Here is a 15897-nt window from a genome sequence, read left to right on the forward strand (position 1 = left end):
AAGATAATGGTTTAGGAAGAAGATTGACACCATAAACATTCTTAGAAAAATTAAATAATGGAATCAAAACACTATTATTAAGAGAAAAGAGAAGACAACTAATAAGCAAGGAAAGACAGACAAATTAGAAAATGGAAAAATAAGGGAGAAATAATATAAGGAAAATCATTTGTCATGGATAATTGTTTGGTCTGGTTTGGTAGTATGTTTGCATGTTTGATATTTTGTACATATTTTAAAAACTAGATAGCTAATTACAATGGAGGTGAGAGGAAAAGATGAAAATAAAACCAAATATAATCTAAAGATATAAAAGAATATAAAAAAAATGTAAATAATATTCAAGAAGTTTCTCCAGTACCTAAGAGGACAGTCTTCTTGTAACTCCATACATTTCTATGAAAAGGAGGAAGAAGGCTGCTTTGTATGAAGCATAGGCATTTTCCTACTTTAAACCTACAAGGAAATTTGATGACCACAAACTATAAGTTTTTTAAATGGCTAGGATATAAAAGGAGAAAGTCCAAAGCAACTTGTGGGTGATGATTTTAATATCTAATACTTACCACATGTTAAGTTCATCTCTGCTCCAAAGAGTTTTAAAAATACTAATATATAGGAGTATCAGATAAAATTATTTTACTATTTGTGTTTTTATTTAAATAATATTTCTGTCAATATTGACATTTAAGCTATCAAATATTGACTTTTTGTATCATCAGAGAAATGTCACAGGACACTCAGAAAGTAGTTTTATAAAACTTTCTAGCACAAGAACTTTGTTGAACCATCAAGGGAAATAATGGTAAATTAAAAATTCTTTAGCCCCTGGCTTTCATTTGTGCCTAAAAACCCAGGCCGAAGTGTCAACTGATGCATTACCATCAGATTGTTTACTTCACAAATTAGTGACTAAGTTTATTGGAGCCTGATTTTCATGGAATAGCATGGATTTTTCGTTTTATTTTTAAATCTGATAAGTATAAGCTTACAGGTGTACTTGTTTCCTGCTGTTCTGAAAACATGACCAGGCTCTCTCTGTGACAGGATCACACCACAGCTCGTAGCCACTCTGTGCAATAATCTGCAAATGATAACGCCTTTACAGAGCAGACCTGCACGTGTACTTGCAGAAAGGTCTCTGTCAGACACAGCGGGTGCCTGTGATATCTGAGAGTGGGTCAGCAGGACTGGCACGTTCAGCAGCTCAGGAAGCCAGCTTCCAAAGGCAGGAGCAGGACCCTCTGTGTGTGACTCTCATGGGGCAGATGGTCCTTGGGGCTTCCCTAAAGCCAATGGTACCAAATAAAAGAGAACATCTTCTACCCTTGAAACTGCTAAGTGGCTTTAAGAGGAAGAAAAATGCCAAGCATGGACCTTAACCCCCAGATGACAGCAAAATGGGCAGAAAGCAAGCCATCTCAAAAATGTCAGTGGAAATAACTTTGAGACCACTGGGAAATGTTTCAACTTGGAATAAAACAAAAGAGTGTATTTGGCAAGTAAGCACGGGGTGTGGAGTGTTAACTTCTGTTCCTGAGCTAGGATTCTTAAAGCATCACACACACGATACCCTCACGGACACTGGATAAATGGGAAAGAATTTTCTTAGCTGGAATAAATAGCACTCATCTTTATAAAAGGAAGTTTCAAAGCCTGAGAGCTTATTTGGGCAAAAACATTAAATATGTTCTTACATAAACCTGGCCCTGGGCCATTTATTCAGATAAATCATATTTTCTCACTTTAAACTCTTGAATTCTAAAGTTTGATATAGAGAGGGCTAAAGGAGCAAACTTAAGAAAGATTAAATAGCATAATCAGGTAGCAGAACTTGAATGCAAGTGCTCTGATTCCCAGGAAACTTGGGACTTCATTGATTTATTGTCTTAATATCATTATATGAAAAAGTAAGGTAATTTATACAACATTTTATGTTTTATTAAAATAACATAAATATAATAAACACACCTTTGTCCTTACTGATATATGTATTAGACACTTTGAACCTGAGGAATTTTTTAAAAAAATAAAAAGTCTGAGCTACTCAATAAAGAAAAGACAAATATTTAAGGTGATGGGTATCCCAGTTACACTGATTTGATCTTTATAAATCACATGAACGTATTAAGTTAAAGCATGTGCTTCCAAAATATGTACATTTATTATCTATCAATAAAGAATTAAAAAACCCCACAAAATTGCTGTCTCAAAAAGAACAAAAAGAAAAGCATGAGCTGTTCAAGAAAACTAGCTCCATTAATTCACAGATTTGTTTTATGTTAATCAAGCACAAAACTATGGGCGTGTGATGGGGCTTGTTATTATTTTCTGTTGCAATTATTTGGTTATTTTATAATGCTTTTACCTAGATTAACTTCATTCTCTTATATGTTTTGTTTCTATATAACTTTGAGCCTATATAAAAATCACAATAATGTTTAAAATTTGATTTTCTGTCACCATTAAGGAAGTTTAAATAACACTCTTTAGGAAACGACAAGTGAGAAGGAAAAAAATCCCCATTTGCAACAATAGCATCAACATTGGTAGAACTTCAATGTAAGAATTACTCTATAGTTTAAACCTTGTGACTATTTCCATAACCAGCTATGAATGGATACATATATGGCTGCAAATGAGCTTAGAATCAAGAGAGATGAAATCAGTCTCCATTCTACATGTTTTACATCTCAATCTCCTTCTGCCCCTTGCCAGTGCTCCAGATTGCTTTCAGTCCAGTTAGACTCTACTTCAAAGACAAATCATTAATCAAGTTTAGGATAATAATAGTAACAATAGTTAATAGTAATGGGGCACTTATTGCACTCTGAGATGTGCTAACTCTTCACATTCATTCGATCATTTAATCCTCACAATTCTATGAGGTACGTATCTTTACTGCATTTTAGGGATTCTAATATGCACCCCCCACACATGCTGACATCTCTGAAATTAGGATGCATCCTCCAAAACAGACAAGTCATTGAATTCTGCTTTCTTAGTTAAATATAAATTAATAGTGCATTTACAATTAACGACATTTTAGAATTGAAGACACATAGCCCTTTCCTCATTTTATGAAGTTTTAAATTAAGCCTAGAGAGGTTGAAGAACTTATCCAGGGCCACGTGACTAGAGGGACTCAGGCAGTCTGGCTGCAAAGCACACACGGAAAGCCATTCTTACCTCCCAAACTCTTCTTCTCCATCAGTCTCCCCGGCCCCTTTCCTGGGGCATTTCTCACAAAATCATAAGTCTTCCCTCAGGAATGAAGAAGTTCATACACTCTGCATTTAAATCCATCTCTGGGTTATACAAAACTCAGCAACTCTAAAAGTCCAGGAATAGAAAAGACTATTTTGTTTTAAAAGACAAGAAAAGGAAGAAAGAATGAGATAGGGAAAAAACCCATAATCAAACAATCACTCATGACTTCATATATTTTTCTAATTCAAACTTTCAATTTAAAGAACTAAACTTTTAGACCAGCTAAATTAGGAAAGAGATATTTATTTAATCAAGCCCCAAACGCTAATTTGTGTTTGAGATTATACCCAATTACCAAAAACAGAAGAGTATAGATGGTTTTTAATATTTTCCTTTTTTAAACTATAAATTTAGTTGATCAGAAAAAAATCTTCTGTGGTTTTTGAGTACAATAAATGTACAATAAAAACATTGATAACACAGCCGCTAAACTGTAGAAAGAGTGTGACTACTAGCATTATCTCTGGTAGCTCTCTTTATCTTTCTATATTTGTTAAATCATTTTCATTAATTGTGTCAAATAAAGTGTAAAGTGACATCAGTTGACAAATAAATGGCAAAATGTTCATGTTCAATATTTCTGAAGTTTAATGCAAGGAACTCATCAAGCTTACATGTTTTTTATTTGCTTATGTTAAAAAAATTTACAGAGCAAATATTTACATTCTAAAATATACTTGCTACCAAGTGCATAAATAAATCATGCTATAGTTTTAGACATTTTTACTTCTTAGAAACATTTAGTTGCCTTAGTAAAAGGAATTTAGTGGAAAAATACTGTAAACACTTACTCTGGTATCTTCAAGTTAGAAAGCATTAAATCGTTTACTGATATTAAACTTGTAATATTGTTTTGGGGCTCAGTTTTTCAGGCAACAATCATTTATTAATTGACTGCCATGCATCAGAAGCTGAGATCAGCATTGATATCCACAAGAGACCAGAATGGTGATCTTGCTTTCCAGGGATTCACACTGCAGAAGAATGTGTAGATAGATAAAGATAGCACGGTGCTGCATGGCATCATGGACATATTAAAAAAGAACTACAAGAGAAGTTGATTCAATTTATACTCAGTTGCACATAGATGCAGATATGTGCCTTATTTTCAGACTGCCTAAGCTTCAACAGTTTTATATGATTACCTCTTATAAGAATTTTTAAACCACTAATTTGCTGTTTACTTCTCCGTAGTATTGTCACTTCTTCAGCTTATTAGTATCTTTTCTGATTGACTGCCTGTACTATTTACCACGCAAACAAAGGGAAGGACATTTGAAGCTGCTTCTTTAAACACATTTTCAAATGCCCATACCCCCCACTCCACCCGTTCTGCTGCACGACAAATGGCAGCATAAGCCAGTGTGATGACACATGCTGCTACTCCCAGTTACTGGGGATGCTGAGGGGAGAGAATTCAGCCTGAGCAATACAGTGAGACCTTGTCAAAAAAAAAAAAAAAAAAAAAAAAAAAGACAGTCTAATTATCAAGATGAAAGAAAAATAGCCATTTTCGTATTCATGCTTTATTCTGCATTAGACTGAACACCACAGCCCACTCCCAGATCCTTAACGGGAAACAGGGAAGTAGGGAAACTTTCTCACATTTATATTAAAACAAGTAATCTATTCACTTGGCTTAACATTGTTTTAAGGTACAAAACATTTCAAAACATTTAAAAGGTACAAAGTACATGACCCCAGCTGACAGTTGATATCCCAAGAGACAAGTCCTCCAGAGATATTTTCTGAATATTCAAGTAAATGTTATTCTTTTATCCCTTCATTTTCTCCCCCTTCCTTCCCTTCTTCCTTTTTCTCTCCATTCATTCCTTCCTCCTTCCTTTGATTGATTTCCTTTTTTCTTTCCCCTCCCTCCTTCTTTTCCTCTCTTTATTCCTTCCTTCCTCTCTTCCTGTCTCCCTTCCTTCCTTCCTCTCTTATTTTGAACATATTATACTATACTCACTGTTCTTTCCTTTGACATCTTTCATTTAGTGATATGAAATATTTTCAAAACCAATAAGTGATGCATTTTGCCATTTTTTGCAGCTGTATGCTATTTCCTTAAATAGATATATCAGAATATATTTTGTATTTTTTCACTTACGAGTAACCTTGAACATATGTTATTTCAATATTTTAAGTATACTTATACTTAGGGAAAATTCTCAAAGGTGAAAATACTATGCTGAAGGCTATTTCCAATTGGAACTATAATAGGTATTACCAAACAACCAAAGATTTTTTACTGTCTTCAATTAAAGAGTGCCTCGAAACTCTAGTGAAAATATCAGGCAATGACAATAACAGAATTATTTCAACAGTAACAGGAATATCTGGTTCTTAGTTAATTTGCCATTTTTCAGGTTTCAGGTTTTGGTCTCTTTGGAGACATGATCAAAAGTTATCTGCTGAGTACAAAAGCAGAATGAAATCACAATAATGATTTAATCTTAAAGACACATAATATGTAGATAGAAATTTTGATTCTACTCCACCTCTGTCTTCTCTCATCTTCTCCATCATTTTGGCCTCTGATGTTCAAAGCAAATCTGTCTTTAATATAGTTCCTTAACTCTAGGATTTGGATAATCTTTTTGCATGTTTTTTATGAGCTGGAATTACAGACAGCAAACACAATTCAGCCTATTGTTGTGGAAACCACAAACTTCTAAAGGGCATTTTGCCTGGACATCACTTCATAGAGAATAAGCTCTGTCCCTTGGGCAACTTGAAGACTGCCTGCATGACTTGTTGCATCATGTGACCTTTGGCAGTAAACTTAAATTTGAACCAGAGACAAAACAGGGTATTTCACCTCTGAACAATGGAAATGCCTCCAATTTCTGTGAAAGCTCTCTTCCTATTATACTTCCCACTCCAGTTTATCGTCTAAGCACTCCTGGTTTGAGATCTTGTGAAAAGGGTCAACTCATCTCAGAGAATCATTCAACATGGGCCAAGTGGCCCAGAGAGTAACAGTTCTCACTCTAAGAAAGAAGGTGGAGGGAAAGAATATTGGTTGGCTCCTTGTCTTAAAAATTCTACCTAATAGACAAGGGTCATAGGAACCTGCCTGTTTACTTTGTGGAACTCTTCATGATTCAAGAGAATACCCACGTTAAGATGGGTTTGTGGTGTTGGGTGGTGTGGTGGGATATTATATATTATGGGATGAAAATGTTGCCCAATATTTTCATGAGTTGTCTTGAAAGAGTGGGGGGAACAAATGAGTTTATTGACTAAACAGATCATTGTATCTTTGGTTACTTTGACACAAGAGAATTTCCTCAGCAAGAGAATCCGGTCTCTGAAGATCATTCAGCAACATCCTTATACCTCTAACATGGTGGTACACTCAATGAATCATTGAGGAGTGAAATTAGAATATGAGTTTTCACATTGCTTTTCCTAGAACACTGTTTTGTTTCTTTGGGGAAGTCAGGAAAGCTCTCTTTCAAAGAGACAGCTAATATGGAAGCAATAAAACAACAAAATGGCTAGAAAAGCCAAGTTGTGTACAATAAAAAGATGACACTGCGTGATAGCACATTGCTTAGCCAATGTTTTATTAGCAAGATCTTGCAGCAACTTTGACTTTGGGAAAATGAGATGAGGGTCAGTTTAGACCTCGAGTCCCATATGTAATTGAAGAACCAAGGAACAAACGGTCAAAGGCTGGTGGAACCATAATAAGGGCTGAATACCACCATCATTGATTAGTGTTGAGCTATGCAGAGAAAAAGGGAAGGTAAGTAATTAATATGATCATAAAAACCACTGTAAATGATAAACTAAAAGCGAAAAAGTCACTCCTGGCAGGTTGTGGTGACTCGCCCCTGTAATGTCAGCACTTTAGGAGACTGAGGTGGGAGGACTGCTTGAGGCCAAGAGTTCGAGACCAGCCTGGGCAAAATAGCAACACCCTATCTCTATAAAAAATAAAGTCACTTTGAAAAACAGTAGAAATGAAAACAGTGGGAAAACACAGAGATGAAGGGGTGATGGCTTTGAAACATTCCATCAAGGAGAAAGAATAGAAGGAAGTGCCTATGATTTGACCAGGTGGTGAGACTAATGAGGGGCTAAAAGCACAAAAGAAACTGTGGAGATGTGAGAGACTGGTGTTTAAAAAAGTTTTTTTTTTTTTAAACCAAGCAGTGAGCTAGCTGCTTTGGTATGAACTTTCTAAAGAGTAAAGGAATAAATAGAAGAATATGGGGCTTTACTGTAAACCAGATCTCAGTATCTCACAGGCCAGTGTCTTCGCAGTACTGAAAATTCCACAGCCTCCCTGGAAGCTCTTGCCATCAGTAGAAGCTTGTAGCTGGCTATGTTAAACACAAACAACAGCAACAACAAAAAATGGAGGCTGCTGGCCCTGAGGAAGAGGATGCTCAATATTTACGCTGGAGGAGAAATATTTTCCCACCCCACAAGATGTGGCACAACTCGCCTCCCTTTCTTCTTGGGCAAAGCAGGGGAGTGACTGAGTTTTATCTCATGTTCCTTTTCTTATGAGGGATATGGGCCCCCATGCTGCTCAGGCTGACTTCTCATGTAAGAGGGGCTGAATCTGAGTCATTAGAAAACCACATATGGTTTCACTTCCAATGACATCTGGAAAGCAAGAGGTCAGATAGCATCACAGAGATGTCTTGGTGAAAACAGGGACTGAGCTAATGCTGTTCTCTTTGGGAGATTAGTAGGGAGCGAAATGTAGATGGAATTTTAGTGGAGAATTAGAATAATGTTTCTTTTCCTTTACTCACCTTCTCAAATTACCCTGAAGAGGAGAGGTAAGGACAGAGAAAAATAGGGAAGAACAGCAGAAGGAGCTACTTGAGGGATCACAAGAATTTAAATAAAATCATAACACTCCAAAAAGAACTGAAAGTTTTTCAACCTCATTTAAGTACTCGCCTTGTGTCTCAGCCCTGAGTGGATTCTCATTAACATTTTATATTTAAAGAATTTAGAAATAACTTCTATACATTTTGCTAAAATTTGTTTCTCAAGGCATAATAATTTTCATTTAATTTAACATGATCAAATAACATAAACCTTGCCACATTTAAACAAATAAAAATAGTATTAGTACTAAAGAAAGCGTATTCTTGTTACAATAGAATCAATTATGACCAATTCATACCCTCCCCAGAATTGGCACCACGAAACATGATGGCACAATAGAAAGATGAGGCAGAAAGCACTCCCTCTCCCTCCCTAAACACGGAACAAGTTCCCTCAAGTCTAATCCCCCCAGCAAGGGATCCCACAGTTTTTCATTAATACAGTACAAAAACATATGGTTAAGAAATAAAAAGAATATAAAGAAATGAGTAGAAGAGCTACAGAATTCAAAGAAAACACATTCCCTGGTTCATACCCACATCTAACTGCCTCAGAAATTTCAACGAACATCAGATGTGATTTTCAAGATGTTTTTTGCTTAAATAAATATGAGCGAAATGCAGGGACTTCCCTACAGGGTAGTAATAATATTTTCTTTCCTTGTATTGAGTTACAATTGTATAGGGTTATTGTGAGTATTAAAATGGGATATTTGTAAACTGTTGAAGAAATATATAAATTTGTATTTCCAAATTATGAAAACTAATTCTTACTGTTCAGGAAGTGTAGATATGGTTATAGAATAAAGGAAAGGATAGATTTTTGGCCTAAGTGTGTACCAATCTAAAGATAAAAATTGAAAGTTGTTTTTGGAGAAAAAAATCCTGACATTATCCTTTTAACAAAAAAATCATTCTTTTTTTCTAGAAGTAAATTCCAGAGAAAAGTAATCCAGTACTGATTTCTATGTGTGTGTCTTACAGTGGAATATAACATATGGGAAGAAATGCCCTGCCCAAAAGGTTCCAATTTTCTTAGAAAGCCCTGAGATCAGGATGAAAGATTGAAAAGAGGGAGGAAAGAAGGGGGGATGAAAGAAAAGTAGGGGAGGAGAGGGAAGGAACAAAGGAGGAAAGAAAGCCACAATAAGACCCAACAAGCAAATGTCTTTTAGCTTCTTAAGAGTAACTTGCTGTTATCCTGCGTGCACACACTGCAGCCCAGCGCCACTATTTGGGCGTTAGCTAGTTTTTTAATCTGAGGCTTTGACTTCCTTTCATCTTCCTGAATCTGATCTAGTTCATCTTTAGAAAGTGCTTAAGGGACTGAGGATCGCAAAGACTCACTCTAAAGAAGATTAAGGTAAATAACAGGTTGGGAAAGGGTTTTTTTCTTCCTTCTGAGTTCACGCCTTTGAGAATATTTTCACATTTATTTCTGTTTAAAGCAAAATATAATTCTTTTACAGGAGTTGAAAGTCGGAATCATTATATCAGCAGGAAAGAGTATCTACTCCACATTCATCTACACGTGATGGCAGGATAGTGAGAGTAAAAGTGTTAGCAAAATCCCAACCCTGTTCTCCCAAAGTGGGCAGTCATCCCTTCAATTAACACATAATTTACTGAGCACCTACTATGTGCTGTGCATTCACTGTCCCAGGCCTTGGAGATATAGCAGTGAACAAAACAGTTGAAAATTTCTTCTCTCAAGAACTTGACATTCTTGGAGTAAAAGGTAGTGAACTGGAGATGCTCTAAAACATCACTAATTTGTCACATATTATTTGCTTTAAATGCCCTCATATATATGCATATTGAGTAAGTCTAAGAGTAAGATAAGATTTTTTGAGATTCTAGAAGCAGGAAATAAATGTTTTAAAGATCCTTGACCATTTAAGAAAGTTGGAATATATACAAAATATAAGTTTTAGTAGTTTTAAAGCGAATCTAAAATGATTTTTTTTAGTCTGAAGAACAAAAGTAGGTTATATAAAATGTGATTTTTTTCCAGAAATTTTTAATTTTTGGTACTCAGAGATTGAAAGTTCGGGTGCCATATAAGCAAGGAAGAAAAATATTTTTCTAACCTATTTCACGGGAGAGATGGGAATTGGAGGGAAAGTTTTAAAAAATATTTCTCCCCAACTTTTCTAATTTCATTTTTGTTGTGCTCTCATAAAGCCCAGCCCAGTGTCCTGTCTTTTATAGCTTTTCAACGAATATATGTTGCACAATTATTTTGTCAGTGTGAGGCAAATTCTTGATGTAGAAAACACCTCAAATGTATTGTAGAGCAAAATGTATTAGATTATGAGACTGACGCACTGCCTACTGTGCTAAGAAGGCACCATTATTTTATTAGTTTAAAGCTAAAAAATAAGCATATGATTACATGGTTTACAATTAATTCAAACCTTTCATCCTCAAAAGCGCAAGCTTTCTTTTTGGAAATGGGTAGTGGTTGCCTTCTATTGTTCAAAATTTATTGGAAGTGATGGCATTGCTTTATTTTTTAACCTATTAAAAAGATAGTTTTTTATAAAATTGCTTCATTATTTTATAACTCTAGAAATTCTATATTATTAAATTACTTACAATATGACTTGCTCTTACTTAGCATAGTTGGAGAAATCAATGGTTTGCTTCATCCGTAGGTACAGGACAGAGGGATAATGCTATGGCAGGCGTAATGAGAGTCTGGGCAGATCCCAAACCAAGGAGTAAACATAGTTGCAGAGGAGCTATGATCAGAGCATTGGGTTTATTTTGTGGTCCAGGAGGTGGAGAGTTAGAGGTCAGCCAAAGTTGATTACTAGGAGCCAAGCGGGGGAAGTGCCAGAGACATGACTGGGAGATGGAGTGGAAAATCTGCAACCTGTGACACTAACCCAGGAACTGAAGGCAGGAACGTGGGAAGCCCAGTAAGTCAGACAGATCTTCTTCAGTCTAGCAACACAATTTTAAAGAACTGGCCATGTACTTCTACGCATCATTTTAAAGGCACTGCCAAACACCTAACTACTGGAATTAATGGATTTTAGTTTGGGGAGAAAGTAGACATTTTTTCAAAGAATTACCGGTGAGTTCAATGACATCAATGACAGTACTTGTATTAGTTATCCACTGTTGTATAACAAGTTAACCCAAAACTTAGCAGCTTAAAACAGCAAATATTTATTATCTTATCATTTCTGTGGGCTAGTAACTCAGGCATAACTTAGCTGGGTGTCTCTGGCCCATGATATCTTAACAAGGCTGCAATCGAAGTGTTAGCTGGGGATGCAGTCATCTCAAGTAGGAGAGTAGGAGAAGATCCACTTCCAAGAACACTAGCCTGGCTGTTGGTAGGACTTTTTGCAGCCTGTTGGCCAATGATCTCAGATCCTTGCCACATAGGTCTTTCAGCAGGGCCACTCACAACATGGCATTCAGGCCTCCCTCAGAGTAAGCTAGAGAATGAAAGAGAGCGAGAGAGAATGGGCAAGATAGAAGTCATAGTCTTTCTGACCTCATCTCAGAAGTGACATCCCATCCCATCCCTCTTGCCCTCTTCCATGTGTCAGAAGCCAGTGGCCATGTGCAGCCCACACTCAAGCAGAGGGGATTACACAAGAGTGTAAATGTTAGGAAGTGAGAGCCATTGGGAGTCAACTTAGAGCCTGCCTTCTACAGCACTCCACAAAGAATTCTGTATCATTAGGTATTTTAGAACTGAATAGACAACAGATGATCATGTAAGAAACAGGTATTCACCTGCCTGAAGGCAAGAACTACCATTATCTTAAAGTTTCTTTCATACCTATGACTATATTCTCTGAAATGAAATGGGTTCTTTCTACATTTTTCATCAATTTTGTCTAACACACAATGATAGTTCAACCGTCATCTCATCTATTGTCATATAAGGGCCAAAGTCTGGCTAAACTTTCCCTAAGTGGTGGAACAGTAGTTAAGAGAAAGACTGCCAGGATTTGATCCCGGTTTTTTACTTACTAGCTGCTTGATGTTGTTGCCTCAATTTTCTCTTCTGAAAAATGGAAGCAATAGTTTTACCTCACTCATAGTGTTGTAAGAATTAAATTAAATGTCTAGTACAGTCCCAGGTACATGTTATATGATCAATAAGAGTGAGCTAACTAAAGAAATTTGACCTGTCCTCTATTGACAACTTTTTTGGGGAAAGGAAGTTCATCTTTTTCATATGATTTCCCATATGTCAGCCATATAGATACTTTTTGCTTCCCTACTTCCTAAGATCTTCATCAAATTAGTCATGCCATTATTGGTATAAAACTCTCCAACAGCTAAGCACAGTGGCAAGACAATAAAATGTATGTGATTTTAGAGCCAGCCAAAGAGATTGGGACTTCAATTATCTATTTCATATTCTAAGGCTATATCAAGTCCTTCACTCTTTTATAATATATTCATATTTCAGACATTATTTACAGGTATTTGTCTTTTCACTCTCCATGAAACAGCTAGAATTCAAAATAGAAAAATTCCTTTGATGTCTTCTTAGTTCATTCTTTGTAGCCTTTGATTTTTTAAATTAAAAAAGTATGCTTATTCTAGAAAAATGAGAGAGTTCAGATAAGTAAAAAAGAGAGAGAAAAAGAAAAAGAAAGACATATATGGATTATCCCAATGTTAGTGATCTCTTAGTTGATTTTTAAAGCTTTGGATTTTTAATTTTTTAAAAAATTTATACTTATTTCAGAAAAATAGAGAACATAGATAAGTAAAAATACAGAAAGAAAAACAAAGGAATATTCGCTTATAACCCTAATATGCATAGGAAGCCATGACTAACTTAAGTCTATCTTTGTAGGTATTTTTCTATGTATATATAAAAAATACAATAATAAGAAAAGGCCTGGTGGCTCACGGCTATAATCCCAGCACTTTGGGAGGCTGAGGCAGAAGGATTGTTTGAGCCCAGGAGTTTAAGACCAACCCTGGCAACACAGGGAGACCCTATCTCTACAAATAAAAATAAAATGTAATAATATGAACATAATATTTTAATCTGTCTTCTTTTTTTCCTTCCAAAGCATATTGTGGGTAAGATGGTTTACTCTAAACGGAAGTAAATCAACAGGGAAAAAAAGCTGTTTAGAATATGAAAGAGAAGAGAATGGATTGAGTCTGAGAGCAGGGAGATATGGAGATAATAAGACTGGAGAAGAGAAGAGGAGAGAAGCAAATGTAGGGAGTTCATTTTGTTACCAGGGAATGCTGGGTTTAACTCTTCTTTCCCTGAAATGTGCAGACACCTGCAACCGCTCACTTTTGACCCTGGATGGAAGAGATCCCTCCAGCACGGAGATAATGGCAGGTTTTCTTCATGTTCACATTTTATGAATTTGGTGACTACTCTTTGGATATAGAAGGTGGTTCTTGAGAAAATATTCTGTTGAACACCCAACACACATACTTGCAGAACTCCTTTTCGTAAAGACCCCATATATGCCTCTTTCGGGGACTGAATTGACAAAAACCAATGCCCACGAAAAAATACCTTTTCCTTCCAAAAATAGCACCCTCAAACTGAAATCCATATAATCATCTAATATGACATTTTGTCTAACCTGGATGAAAGTACCAGTCTGACCCACTTTTGAACTTGAACATAATAACAAACTTTCTAGTATTTTTTAAAAATAATCTAATACCCGTATTTGGCATTTAAAAAATGTATCTCAATAATTAGTTGCTTCTCTATTAAAGAAGGAAATTTAGTCTTAACTCTTGGAAAAATAATTTCTGTTTTCCTTTTATAAGGGAAAGTTCCTTTCCACTTTCCTGTAGGCCAGTGATGCTTGTTTAATTTATTGAGAAGTCTTTCAACTGAGACTCCTTAGTTAGTCCTGAGCTGTCAGTCTTTCTCTCCCTTTCACTTTCTGCTGGTCTAAAAGATATACATGTCCTCCTCTTTTACACGTATTTTTCTACTTTTTAGAATTCATGCCCTTCAATTTGAATTTATTGGCATAGAATTGTTTATAATATTTCCTCATTATTGTTTTAATGTTGATAGAATATGTAATAAAGTCTCATTATTCTAGAATTTGGTAATTTCTGGGGATTTTTCCCGGTTTATCTTTAGCCAGTCTAATTGCTTTACCTATATATTATTAACCACTACAAAAAATTGGCTTTTGGTGTCTTTTGTTTTCTCTATTGTTTGTTTGCTATTTCATTGACATTTATTCTTGTCTTTACTATATCTTTCCTATGCTTATTTGAGTTTCATTTCATTCTTTTTATAACTTCTTAAGGTAAAAACAAATATTATTGATTTTAAACCTTTTTTTCCTAATACGAACATTTAGAGTTATAAATTTTTCTCTAAAGCACTGCTGTGTCTACAATTCCCACATTTTGAAATATTGTATTATCAGTCAGGTCTAAATACATATTTGTTAGTTTTCTTTGAGATTTCTTATTTGATCTATAGGTGATGTAGAAGTTTGTTGCTTAATTTCCAAATCTTTGAAGATTTCCAGATATATGTTTCTTATTCACTTCTAAAGTAGTATTGTTTTGTTCAAAGCATGTTTAGAACTGTTTCAATTATTTAATATTTATTGAGACATTTTATAGCATAACAAGTGCTCTATCTCTGTGAATGTCTCATGTGCACTTAAAAATAATATTTATTCTACTGTTGCTGGATGTAGAATTCTACAAATGTCAATTTGATTGAGTTTGTTGACAGTAGTGTTCAAATCTTCAATATCTTTACTGATTTATGCTGTTTTTTAAAAATCATTTACTGAGACTGCAGTATGAAAACCTTTAATGACAATTGTGGAATTGTCTACTTCTCCCATCAGCTCTGCCATTCTTTGCTTCATATATTTTGAACCTCTGTTTTTAGGTGAATACCCATTTATGATTGCTGTCTCCTCTTGATGAATTGACCTGTTTAAAATTTTGAAATGTTTCCGTTGATCGATACTTTCATTCTGAAGTCTACTTTCATCTTAATATAGACACAACTACTTTTCCTATTCTTATCTTTTAATTTTTATTTCTATTAACTATTTCTTAATTGACAAGTAAAAATTGTATATATTTATGGTATGCAACATAATGTTTTGGTATATGCATACATTGAGGAATAGTTGAATTAAGCTATTTAACATATACATTACCTCACATGCCATTTTTCTTGGTGTGAACACTTAAAATCTACTCTATTAAATAGGCAACTTTCAAATCGACAATATATTATTAACTGTAGTCATCATAATATGCAATAGATCTCTTGAACATGTTCCTCCTCTCTAACTGAAATTTTGTGTCTTTGACTGACATCTCCCCAGTGAACCATGCCTCAGCCTCTGGTAACCACCATTTAACTCTGTTTCTATGAGTTTGACACTTTTATACTCCACATGTAAGTGAGATCATATGGTATTTGTCATTCTTTCTTTGCCTGTCTTGTTTCACCTAATATAATATACTCCAGGTTCATTCATGTTGTTGCAAATGGTTTCCTACTTTTTAAAAGATGAATAGTTATTCCATTGTGCATATATACCACATTTTCTTTATCTGTTCATCCAATAATGGACACTTAGGTTGATTTTATATTTTGGCTATTGTGAATAATGCTTCAATGAACATGGAATAGGCACAACTTTCTTTTTAAATTCATGTTTGCATGACACATATTTTACCACCCTTTAATTTTAAACTATTCTTGTCTTTACATCTAATGTATGTCTCTTTTAAGCAACTTATAGCTGGGCCTTGGTTT

General features: G+C 35.1%; 1 long non-coding RNA gene across 1 annotated transcript in view; it reads right to left on the reverse strand.

Annotated features, from left to right (window-relative positions):
• Positions 1-625: 625 nt before the first annotated feature.
• Positions 626-15897, reverse strand: part of LOC134761554 (uncharacterized) — a 77034-nt gene continuing 61762 nt past the window's right edge. The window contains exons 3-5 of the long non-coding RNA XR_010140338.1: positions 4062-4244; positions 3190-3357; positions 626-1286 (exon numbers count right to left, since the gene is read on the reverse strand). This is a non-coding gene — a long non-coding RNA (uncharacterized LOC134761554). The remainder of the gene's footprint in view (positions 1287-3189; positions 3358-4061; positions 4245-15897) is intronic.

The sequence above is a fragment of the Pongo abelii genome, chromosome 5 (genome assembly GCF_028885655.2).
Source record: "Pongo abelii isolate AG06213 chromosome 5, NHGRI_mPonAbe1-v2.0_pri, whole genome shotgun sequence".
In the NCBI taxonomy this organism is placed as follows: domain Eukaryota; kingdom Metazoa; phylum Chordata; class Mammalia; order Primates; family Hominidae; genus Pongo; species Pongo abelii.